This window comes from Pituophis catenifer, unplaced genomic scaffold, assembly GCF_029215685.1.
Source record: "Pituophis catenifer annectens isolate HBS135680 unplaced genomic scaffold, rPitCat1.0.hap2 SCAF_12, whole genome shotgun sequence".
Classification (NCBI taxonomy): Eukaryota; Metazoa; Chordata; class Lepidosauria; order Squamata; family Colubridae; genus Pituophis; species Pituophis catenifer.
In genome coordinates this window covers 6440921-6453122 of record NW_027256892.1, presented here as the reverse complement: position 1 = coordinate 6453122, position 12202 = coordinate 6440921, and positions in this window count along the sequence as shown.

Genomic DNA, 12202 nt, shown 5'->3' with positions numbered 1-12202 from the left:
GGGGAGTTTAGTGCATTCTATATAGAATAGAATAGAATTTTTTATTGGCCAAGTGTGATTGGACACACAAGGAGTTTGTCTTGGTGCATACGCTCTCAGTATACATAAAAGAAAATATATGTTCATCAAGAATCATAAGGTACAACACTTAATGATAGTCATAGGGTACAAATAAGCAATCAGGAAACAATATCAATATAAATCATAAGGATACAAGTAACAAAATTACAGTCATAAGTGGAAGGAGATGGGTGGTGGGAACGATGAGAAGATTAATAGTAGTTCAGACTTAGTAAATAGTTTGACAGTGTTGAGGGAATTATTTGTTTAGCAGAGTGATGGCGTTCGGGAAAAAACTGTCCTTGTGTCTAGCTGTTCTGGTGTGCGGTGCTCTATAGCGTTGTTTTGAGGGTAGGAGTTGAAACAGTTTATGTCCAGGATGTGAGGGGTCTGTAAATATTTTTACAGCCCTCTTTTTGCCTCGTGCAGTATACAGGTCCTCAGTGGAAGGCAGGTCTGTGCCTACATAGTAAATGTTAGTAGAAATCCCATTTTGCAAACTTGTGCTAAGGATTTGAAGGCAGCATTTCATTGGCAATAGAACTGTGTCCCTGGAATCTTGTCACTTGTTTATCCACCAGCCTTCATATGCCTTGCCATAGCCATCCCTGCTATTAGACAAGATGAGACAGCTGCCTCCAATGGCAAAGGCTTGGTGGGAACCATAGCAAGATGTCAGAAAACAGAAGTCACTAGTTTTCATGGTTTATTTTTTGTTCCTTCTAAGCTAGCTTGCTGCTTTCAGCTGCCATGGAGTTTCCTTCATTAGTGTAAAACAGTCAACTTCTTATTGGCTCCTGTATGCAGATGCACCATTTTATTTATTCTTTATTTGCTTAGCCACCAAAATATATTGAGCCAATGCCATGCCATTTGGGCAAAACCCCAACAGGGCCTGGGATTTAGCTATTACAAAATCACGAAACTATGTCTCACTTACTTTGGCCAAGTCATGCAAGGGAATTCACTGGAGAAAGCAATTATGCTCCAAAGAGTTAGTGGTGAAAGGAAATCAGGCCATCAAAGGACACAGTGGCTGGACAACAGAGGTGGGTTTCAGCAGGTTCTGACCAGTTCTGGAGAACCGGTAGCGGAAATTTTGAGTAGTTTGGAGAACCGGTAGTAAAAATTCTGACTGGCCCCGCCCCCATCTATTCTCTGCCTCCCAAGTGCCAGCTGATTGGGAGGGAATGGGGATTTTGCAGTAACCTTCCCCTGGATTGGGAGCAGAATCCTTCCCCTGCTGTGCCCACCAAGCCACGCCCACCAAGCCATGCCATGCCCACCAAGCCACACCCACAGAACCGGTAGTAAAAAATTTAGAAACCCACCACTGCTGGACACCATCAAAGCTGACACCAGCCAGAGCCTAGAACAACTCAAAGAAGCAAGGCCAGAAGATGTGGAGAGACCTGGCCTATAGAATCTCCAAGAGTCAAACATGACTGAATGGATAACATCATCATCCTTCACCTGGTTTTATGGAACTGTCTTGTTACGTCAGAATTACCAGAGATGCAGATGAAAGAGGACACTGCTGCTGTTTTGTACTATCACGTTTTCAGTGTTGAATCTCCTGAATCCCTCAAACATTTTTTCTTCCCACCTCTTTAGGAAGGAAGAGCCTGGAATTTGTTATGTTTTTGGCCATACAAAAACTAAAGGAAAGAATGGGGCTTGTAAATTGTCCATTGACATCAGAGATGCATCAACTGTTTTTTTTGGGGGGGGGGAAGAGGCCATATTATTTCCTTTTTTGATACCTTGTGAGAAATTGAAAGAAAACCTTTAAAAGTTCAATGCAATACAATATATTCAAAGATCATTTGAACAACACATTTGATTTCCTTCTTTACCGGATATTTTGAATGTAGGGAGCTGCCTATATTTCAAAGCTAGAGTTTTTCTTCAAATTTTATAAATGTGTCTATAAGCATTAACTGTTACACACTTTGCTTTTTGTGTTCTATTTTCTTTTTACCTCACTGCTTATAATTGCCGCCTTCCCATACTCATATCTCCTGCCCATATTCCCATACTCGTAAAAACAAACATGAACATACAGATACTGTACATCTATCTATCTCTGCATCCCACCTTTTAATTAACTCCTAATTATCAATTAATTTAGCTCTGTTTCTGAGAAGAGTGATGAAACTTAAAGGGTTGCTGAGAGGTACAGTCTGGGTAATCTCATAAATAATCTTTGACAAAAATCCTCCAGTGTAAAATTCTTGGCTAAAGTCCCTTTCTTTGTGTATTCCCTTGTTAAAACAATCCATGATGCCCTGAATTTCAAATGCCTGAGGAGTCAGATGTACAACTTCTGGCATGTTAACACTTGAATATCTGCCAGACTGAAGGCAGTGCTCAAGAAATCATTTACAATGAGTGCCCTCTTGAGGTTAAGTCTGCTCCTATGCAAAATGCAAATTTTTGTTAAGGCAGGATGCTAAAAGATACATCCATCAGCACTTAGCCTCTTTCTATTCATGGTTAGGAGGCAAAATCTCTACTGATTGAAATGGGAGGGTTTTTTTTCTGCCTTCCTTTATGTATTTCTATCTATTTAGGAAATACATGAGCTATGGACCATAAACCACTTAGAGAGGGCTGTAAAAGCATTACGAAGCGGTATATAAATCTAAGTGCTATTGCTATTTTATTCCCTAAACTATAAAGCTATAAATGTTTTAAATAAGTAAATGTTGATGTTTTAATTTAATTGGTTGAGTTTTATAGTTTTAAAATGATTTCGTATGTCTTTTAATTTTTGATTTGAGGGCTGGCTAAGATATGGTTGAAAAATGAGCAGCCATATAAATGTTTAAAATAAATAAATAAACTCAATTTCCAGTCCTGGGTCCTGGATCCTGTTTATGGGTGCAACAAATTGAAAAACTGAGACAGAGATGGTACAAACCCTATTAGTCCCCCTAAGATGCAATTCACTCACTGCTCAGAGGCACTGTTCAATTTCTGTTTGCTGAGTTGAGTGAAAAGTAAAGGAATAAACTCAAACTGGTGTTTAAGAACCACATAAACTGATGAACTAAAAGTAAACTGGGGTATGTTAGAAAGATCCGATATTTTGTGACAGATTTCAGTTGTCCTATTCTGATTTGAATCTGAATATTCTGGCCTATTCTGAACAATTAAACAGTGGAAAGACTTGCCTTCAGAAGTTGTGGGTGCTCCAACACTGGAGGTTTTAAAGAAGTGATTGGACAACCATTTGTTTGAAATGGTAAAGGGTCTCCTCCTTTGAGACCTCCAAAGTCCTTTCCATCTCTGTTATTCTGTTAGCTGAGATTCTATGAACCTGCCTTCTGGGACAGATTCTTGGCCCATCTGAAATCTGCCATCTCATCCATAGGGAATAGCTATGACTGAACCAGGTAGCGTTGGGATATGAAACAGACTGTGCTGCTAAATATGATTTCTTCTGAGTAAGGACTCTAAACATCTATTTTAGTCGGGTTAGAAGATAAGAATCTTCCTCTCCACCCCCTTACCAGTATAAATTGGGTAAATGTGTAACTTCTAACTTGTTCCTGCTGGTTGTAGCAGTCAAAACAAAATTAGACGCTGGAAGGTAAAACAAACGGTCATTTCTTGTTACAATAGCCATCTGGCAAAAGATCAGACAAACTATTTGTAAATATTGCTGCAGATAACACTTGCTTAATATTTATGGTTTGCCTGCCCTGGATTTTAAAAGTCTAGCCCTTAGCCAATATAACTTATTTTAACCATCTTTATTTTGTGATCACCTCTACGCTTGCTGTGTTAGAAATATATTTTTGCTGGTGGCAACCAAAGAGAACGCCCAGTGTTTTCCACTCTAGCAGTAATTGTTGGTGCATTTTAAATATCCAACCTGACTTAGAGAACCCACAGCTTCGTATGCGTACCAGAATGCTTCCAAACATCATATTATGATCATGTCATATATCACTCAATCAATCAATAGAATTTTATTATGGTCATAGACCAGAGACCAGAACAAATAAAAACCCTCAATAAATGTATAATTTAAAATTCTAGAATAAAATAATAAATAACAGATAAAATCTATGATAAAATCCAGTCTGTCAATTATACATGGTCCAGCTATATACTAAAATCACATATATCACTCATTCTTCTACTTTCTTGTGACATTGGCATGCCAAATTTGACCATGGTAAGAAAGTGTCAGCAAACACTATTATCTACTGCAAGGAAGAGCACAATGGAGGAATTAATTCCTTCCACCAGGAAGGTCCAATCATCTGAAGGTGTGGTCATCAGAATGACCTTCTTGGCTATTGAAAATGTGAGATATGAGACTCAGATTATTCCATACTCTAATTTTGGATAATCTTTACCCTATACTGAGTGTGTAAATTGTTATCCCTCTTTTTTCAGTAGAAACCTCCGTACTAGGCATGGAATATATTATATATAATATGTTATACCAGATTTTACAGTACATACAATTGTATTTCTTTGGAATGATCATTGGCTGTCATTTTGTCCATTGGTTAGCAATATCTCATAATTTCATTTCATAAAAATATCAAGAAAATTTTCTGACTTTTTATGGCTGAACCAGTAGACTCATTTTATCCTCTACTCTTGTTTCCTTTCCTGTCTTCTACATTTGTAGTATTTCATCTGAAACCTTAAAAGCTTGCAAACATGGTTCTTCTAATCAAGACATCACTCAACTATAATTTTTAGATTTTTTAAAAAAATAATCATTTTTTAAAATTGCAATAACAAAAACAAATATATATATACACATATATTGATGAACTGAAGAATATTTAATATAACTAGAAGAGTTTAGTTCAGATTAAGTCTGCTAGTTTAGAGGAAAAAAATCTCAGATGTGTACTTATGTGAGCGTGTATTTTATGGGTGTGCTAAAATCTTAAGAGCTCTGGGATACTTCACTATTTGATTGTGACATACATTTTTTGCTGGATTGAAATATTAATATTCAGAGATGATAGATAGATAGATAGATAGATAGATAGATAGATAGATAGATAGATAGAGATAGATAGATAGATAGATAGATAGATAGATAGATAGATAGATAGATAGATAGATGATGGAAGAGAGAGAGAGAGAGACAGACAGACAGATGATAATATGGGTGCAGAAAGCAAGAAGAAAAAAATCAATTTTCCCTGAATTCCTCATCAATCTTATTTCATTCATTCTATCACCCTATCACCATATGTATATTTATCCAAGCATTGAAAAGAACAGGATTCTTTAGATGCTTCAAAATTTTTCAGAAGAGTGGGGCTACACTATTTGAAAGAAACAACAGAGTTTTAAATGCCTCAAGGGAGAAAAGCATAACTAGCATTTAATGGCTGGCTGAGCCTTACAGACATTCCTTTCTCTGTTGTTTGATGCAGATTTCTTCCCTCCTGCATGTGAAAGCAGAGGGGTCCTCTGTCCCTGTAGAGTTAGCAGCCTCTCCTTAGCGCAGCCTTCTTTTGAGCCACAAGGAGTGTCCTCATCTCTATTCAGATGCAAAGATCAAATCAGCATTTCAAACATTTGACCCAGTGCTGCGTATTCCATGCAGCAGGGAATACTTTGCACCAAATCTAGCCTGGTCTTTGCCCACGGCATAAATTTAGCTCTCTTTTTATTGATTTGAAAGATTTTCTGCCATTAGTTCTAGAGATCAAGGAGATAGAAAGATCCACTGTCTGGATTCCTGCTTTTTCTTAAGCATAACAATGGGGTTGACTTGCCTTGGGTTTGTGGTCAATGTTGGCACAATGACAATAGAGCTCTGCCAGTCTTGACTCAAACACAGAACAAGTTTAAGCTAACTGAATGGGATGTGTGAACCTAGTCAACCAAGCAGGCTAGTATTTTATCTCTGTGCAAAACATGCTAATTTCAAAGGTACAAAGGAGCCATGTGTCCTAATAGTTAAATCTGTAGAAAACTTTCTTCAAGGGTCCTCAGTACCATTTTTTGTCCTCAATACCATTTTTTCCCTTTTTCTTTTGGTGAGCAATTCTAGATAACTTATTTTATGTTCAATTGGTTCAGAAAGGCAAGTGATGAATGTTTAATCCTCTAAAAATAAAAAAGAGAGTCAGCTTTGAGTAGAGCTTTATTCCTGCTAACATCATGATATGTCCATGTAGTTTTCTTGGTAATCATAGAGGTGTGACTTGCTATTTCCTTCTTCCAGATAGTTTTAGATTTTCTGATTTACTTTACAGTCCTGGGATTTTCCATCTCCCATCCAAGAACTAACCAGCTCTGACTCCTATTAGCTAAAGAGGACTAGATTCAGTGATTCAGTCATCAAGAAAGGTGTCAAGTCTTCTTGAGAAGTAAAGCTCTGTATGGACTCCAGCTCTTCAGAACACAATTGGTGGAATGTTCCACCATACAATAGCTTTCTCCATTCTGGGAGAGTTAAGAAATGTGATAGACATATAGGCTCTGTTCCCATCTTCCAATAAATATATTTGAGGAGGATTCCCTCATGAATCACAAGATTAAGATCAGTGAGAATAATTCAGCATTGCCTTATAAGCATTGGTGGTTTAAGTATGTAGGACATTCCTTAGATCAAGTCAAACTATTGATCAATTTAGTTTGTTACTGTCTATGCTGCTTTCCACAATTTACTTCCTTCCAGATATGTTGGCCTATATTTCCATCACTTTCCCCCATCAGCAGTAAGTAACATCTCAACATTCTAGATAAGATTCTATCCTGGACTGAATTGGAGGTGTTATGGATTAAGCCCAGGACTTTCACCTTGCAAAGAATCAGCTCAAACCCCTGAATTATGGTCCTTCAAATCATATGGTTGACCCCCCCCCACTTGCTCAGAAACACATGTTTGTACCCAATGGAAACCAACTGGAATTGGCCCGTGTCAACTAACACAACCACCACCTTGTAGATAAAAGGAAACATATGGGTCCCTCCAATCACTGTGATCTACTGGTGTGGGTTAGCCTTTTTCCTGAGCTGGCAAGGTGGGTGGCATCACAGCCTTCCTTCTTCTTTAAATCACTGTATCACATATGTCTTTGCCCTTGGTAGATGACGCTTAACATGAGGTGGGAGGAGAAAAGTTAGGTTCACTCCTCTCTGAGAATCATTTGGGGCAACAGCTTCTGCAAATGAGTCTCTAGTCACGCCTTAATTGTTGTAGGGCCACAGCAGGGTGAAACTTTGTCTGCATATGAGGCCAATGCTATTCCTCTAGGCTTGAAGGCTAGCCTCAGGGATGAGACCCAGACACACTTTGTTTATCTACACGGGCAAATGTGGATTGGAAGGCAATGATCTCCACACCACTAGGGGGAAAAAATACCACACACACACAAAACCCGCATACATATCCTTATGCTCAAAAGATCGCCCTTCCTGCCAATTATTAATCTCCAGAAACCACATCAAGATGTTCAGAAGGAGCTTCAAGGATGCACCATACAATATTAATTATGTATTACAAGGGGTTGATAAATTAATACACACTGTCAATATATTTGCACAGATATATTTATTTGTTTGTACATTACCCACTGGCTATATTCACACATTTACTCTGGTTACTGATTTAACCCTACCCCAGCTTTACATAATACATTGAACTATAATAAAATGGGGAGGGTCAGTACAATGCGTAAAACCTTAACAAGCCTTAAAACTAACCAAACTTAACATATTACATTTAAGTTGAGGTTTGATGTTATTATTTTATTCTACTGCACTAAAGGAAGTTGGAAGTCAACACCTTTTTTTCTTTTTCCTCTTTTTCCCACACTTTTCCATTTCCTTTTCCCTCACCTACCTTTCCTACTATTTTCTTTTGTATTTCTGTACATACATAAATTAAAACTTTGGTTAATAAAAACATATTATATGATTCCTGTTGAGAGGCTTTTACTTAACTTAGTTATGTGTGGCCCAGATTTCCCTCAAACAGAGCCAAACAACTTTAAGAGTTAAAATTAGACATCACAGAATCTGCACTACAAAATTATTCATGAATACCAATGGTCTACAATAGGGAATAAACCACACTGATCATGTAAGTTCCATCTAGTCTATAGCTAGGAAATTCCATGTTGGGTCAAAGCAACTCACCATTAGGACTCAACTGGCTTTCCCTGTCTAGCCGCAAAAAAAGAAGGGTGTATTTGGGCTCACTCTACTCCATTCTAATTGATTAACGGTCCAGCTTCCCAGAAGATTCAAGGACAGCCCCTTTTCTCCATCCTCTGAACATGTCTACATTAGGATATTAGGAATAGAATGAACCAGCTACCTTACAACTCCCACATGCCTTGAGGGAGTTGTTAGAGTATCCTGTTTGTCACAGGGTATGGTTCACCTTTGCTCCCATGTGGCCAAATTAGTAATAGCCATTAGCCAAATCAGAACCATTCTGGTAAACAAACATTGTAGATTAGGTAAAATCTTGGCTTAAAAGCCCTTGGAAGTGCTGAAACAATATTCCACATTTCCTGTCCAAATTGCCTCACCTTTATTTAAAAAGGAGGATGATCAAAGAATCAAGGACTACTTGATTATCACTCATCCTCCGTTTTGAATAAGTGATCTTCAACAAGCACATCAATATGTTACTCCCGGAAGGAGGGTGGAATGTGAGAACACATGATCAGCACTCTGTGAGTGTCAGAGAAATGTCATTCCCATGGATTCATAATATTTACCACATGATATTCTTACAAGCACTAAATCAATGTAGTCCATTCTTCAGCAACGCAGAAGATGAAAACTGGTCTAATCAATACTTTTTTTATTCTAATGCATAGAAAGGAATGTAAATTCTTCCCACCCACCATTGTTTCCATCTTTTGCACCTGAATTTTAGTTGACATGTTCCTGAATATATCTCCAAACTCAATTTATGGGCCTTATCCATCCTTTCCCATCTATATGTTTGTGCCAGCCCCATAAACCTGGCTAAATACATTGATCTACAAATTTTGGGAAATTATCAAACTCTGAGATAAAATGTGTTAATTTTACATATTTTGATTAGTTGAATTAGAAAACAGGTGATAAAGGTGCTGGTTGGCTAAAGTTTTCAAGATATTTCACAATAAAGATTTATACACAGGCGGCTATATTTGATTACAAGGAAGGGAGGTGTCTAATGATCATGATGCCTCGTAACTTCTCGACAAAGTAGGGTAGAACAATGAAAATGGTACCACATGGAAGTGTATAAATCTATCTTTACTTTGAGAACAGCAAGGCAGATAACTATGAAAAATACATGGAAAATTTGCTTAGGTCCTATAAAGCACTTAGTGCAAACATGTCACTGAAAATTCACTTCTTACACTCGCATTTAGACTATCTCCCTTTAAACTGTGAGGCAGTGAGCGATGAGCATGGGAAGAGATTTTACCAGTATATTGCAGGCATGGAGAAAAGATACCAAGGGAAATGGAGTCCATCCATGCTTGCTGATTACTGCTGGAATCTCCCCAGGAATCCTACTGCAGTTCACAAGAGAAAAGCCAAAAAGTGCAGTTTAAATATCGAATACAGATGGATCCTTGTTATTTAATCTGATGTTAGAGCTTGTCAGTTTTTCATGCAAAAAGCATGAAAACGTTACATGAAAAACCAACAAATTAATGGAAAGTTAAGTTATTGGTATCAATAAAAAGATAAATTTATAATGATTGGTGTGGCACTATTCTCATTGCTATATCACATTTGCAGAAAAGTTATGTAGCATAATCGCATATCCCCCTCATAATTTTGAATTATTTTAATGCAATTTTGACCTGAAGCTGTATCTTGGAAACTGGAGCCAGTTAATACTCAGGACTTAATTTTCCTTTATTAGTGACCCAATTCTGGTAAAATTAAGCTACTTTCATTTCTGAGGCTTTCTACTTGTAGACCAGTGATATCAACCAAATCAAGGCACAACAAAAGGTGGAGATACTAAAGGCATATTTGTATATTTGTACATACATATAACCAGGGATGGATGGATTGATGGATGGATGGATGGATGGATGGATGGATGATAGATAGATAGATAGACAGATAGATAGATTTGTCTTTAGCATCTTTAGTTTTTGTTCTGCCTTACTTTGGTTGATATTTAGCCAAATTTATGGGGATGGTACAAACATATAGATGGGAAGGATTGGGTAAGGCTCATAAATTGAGTTTGGAGACACATTCAGAAACGTATCAATAAAAATACAGGTGCTAAAGGTGCAAACAATGGTAGGTGGTAGGAATCTACATTCCTACATACATATTGCTAAAGGCATCCCTAGTTAGAGAAAGCAGCTAGAGATTTCATCCTCTTTTGTAATGGAAGAATTTAGGACAGGGGCAGAAATGGACCTCCTAGTACAGCCTTCTCCAGCCTGGCTCGGCCACAATTTCCTTCCTGCCTTCCTCACACCAACATGGCCAGTGAGAATGGTTTTACAGCATATTAGGAGGCATCAAGTAGAGGAGGCAAACATAACAGATTCATATGTGAAGTTTTAATGAGACTGTTTCTATTGGTTCATCCCTCTATGATGCCACTTGGTCCTACTTTTTCCTCTCATCCTTTCTTTAGTGTTTCACATGGATGATCAACATACAGTAATGTATGTCTTGGTGAACATTTGTGTATGCTATTTAGAGTGAATTGACAGCTGCCAATCACCTGGACATGCAAAGCACTTCTTTTTGAGGACTATTAAAGAAGCTGGACCCTGGTTTTTCTCCAGATCTATGCCTATGTTTTGTATTGTCTTGCTCTACAAACACTGGGCTTGATATTTCCACCCACAAATGGACACTTTTGTTATTCAAAGCTTTCCTTTTCTTGTTTTTTTCCAGACAGAACCAAATTCCAGACATTGTATGACAAAAATGCAGAGGAGACCCATAGTTTTGATGCAGGGAAAATATTTAGGGGAGCTGCTTCTCAATTTCCTTGGCCAACCATAGGAATGTGAAGTGACCTTTAATTTACCTTGTTTCTTGTCAGGGCAATTAGCAGTTTAGAAGCATGAATGATCGTTTTCCTCCTCATAATGCAGATTTGATCCCAGTGTCTGAATCGCCACCTCGCATGATGATAAGAAGACTCTCTTGGGATGGGGGAGGGAATCTTTTTTGGTTAAACAAACATCCATTACACAAAAGAGCCCAGACTTGTGATCAAAGGCCATGTCCCAAAGGAAAGAGAAATATATTCTCCATCTTTCAAAGGAGGACTTGGGGTAGATAGCTGCTTACCATGCTGTTGATAAAAGGGAATTAAGACCCTGAGGACCTATTGTCTAGAATGGATTTCTACCATTTGCTATAAGTCCTCCATTAAAAAAAAGATCCCTGGGATTTTTTTTTTTTTTTCTAATTTGGAAGGCAGGAAATACTTTTTAAAATCAGTTAAGATGTTCCTATTGTTGTCATTGTAGAAAGTTCTGCTGTAGTTTCAGAGAGATTAAATCTCTAAACAGGGTTGTGGACATGAGACACCAGGCAGCTCAAGGTCTACCATACTGGATCCTATACATAGGTCTGTTCTGAAGAGTGAGGGCATATTGCTATTCTATGGTTTGCTTGTTAATTCTTATCCTACCTTTCCAGCAGAAGTTAATGGGGGGGGGTTATACATAATACCCTCCCTTCTAGTTCCAACCATACAACAATAACTGCATGGATGTTGGGCTGAAAATGATCTCTGATATACTTGTACAAACTGGGGGTACAAACTGTCCATCCATCCCTTTACTGTTCTTTGAAAATTCAAGTGGAAATTGACTTCTAAAATCCACAGGTGGATAAGATCTTTGTTAAGATCAAGAAAAATAGCACTAAAGAATCTGCAAGCTTCTGAGTTCTCTAGATTTATTGTACACTGCCCAGAGTCCATCTGTGAGGGAGATAGGCAGTTCATAAATGTGATAAATAAGCAAATAAATACAGTTCCTTTTCCCAACAAAATGTTACAGAAGACAGTCTAGGGTTGATTGAACTTTACTTCATTGTTGGAGAGCATAATGCAGCAGGATACCATCATTTTGTTCTTTTTCAAAGACCAGGGTTGGAGAGGTTGAAAATCAGCACTTCCCTGTCCTAATCCCAAACAACGCAG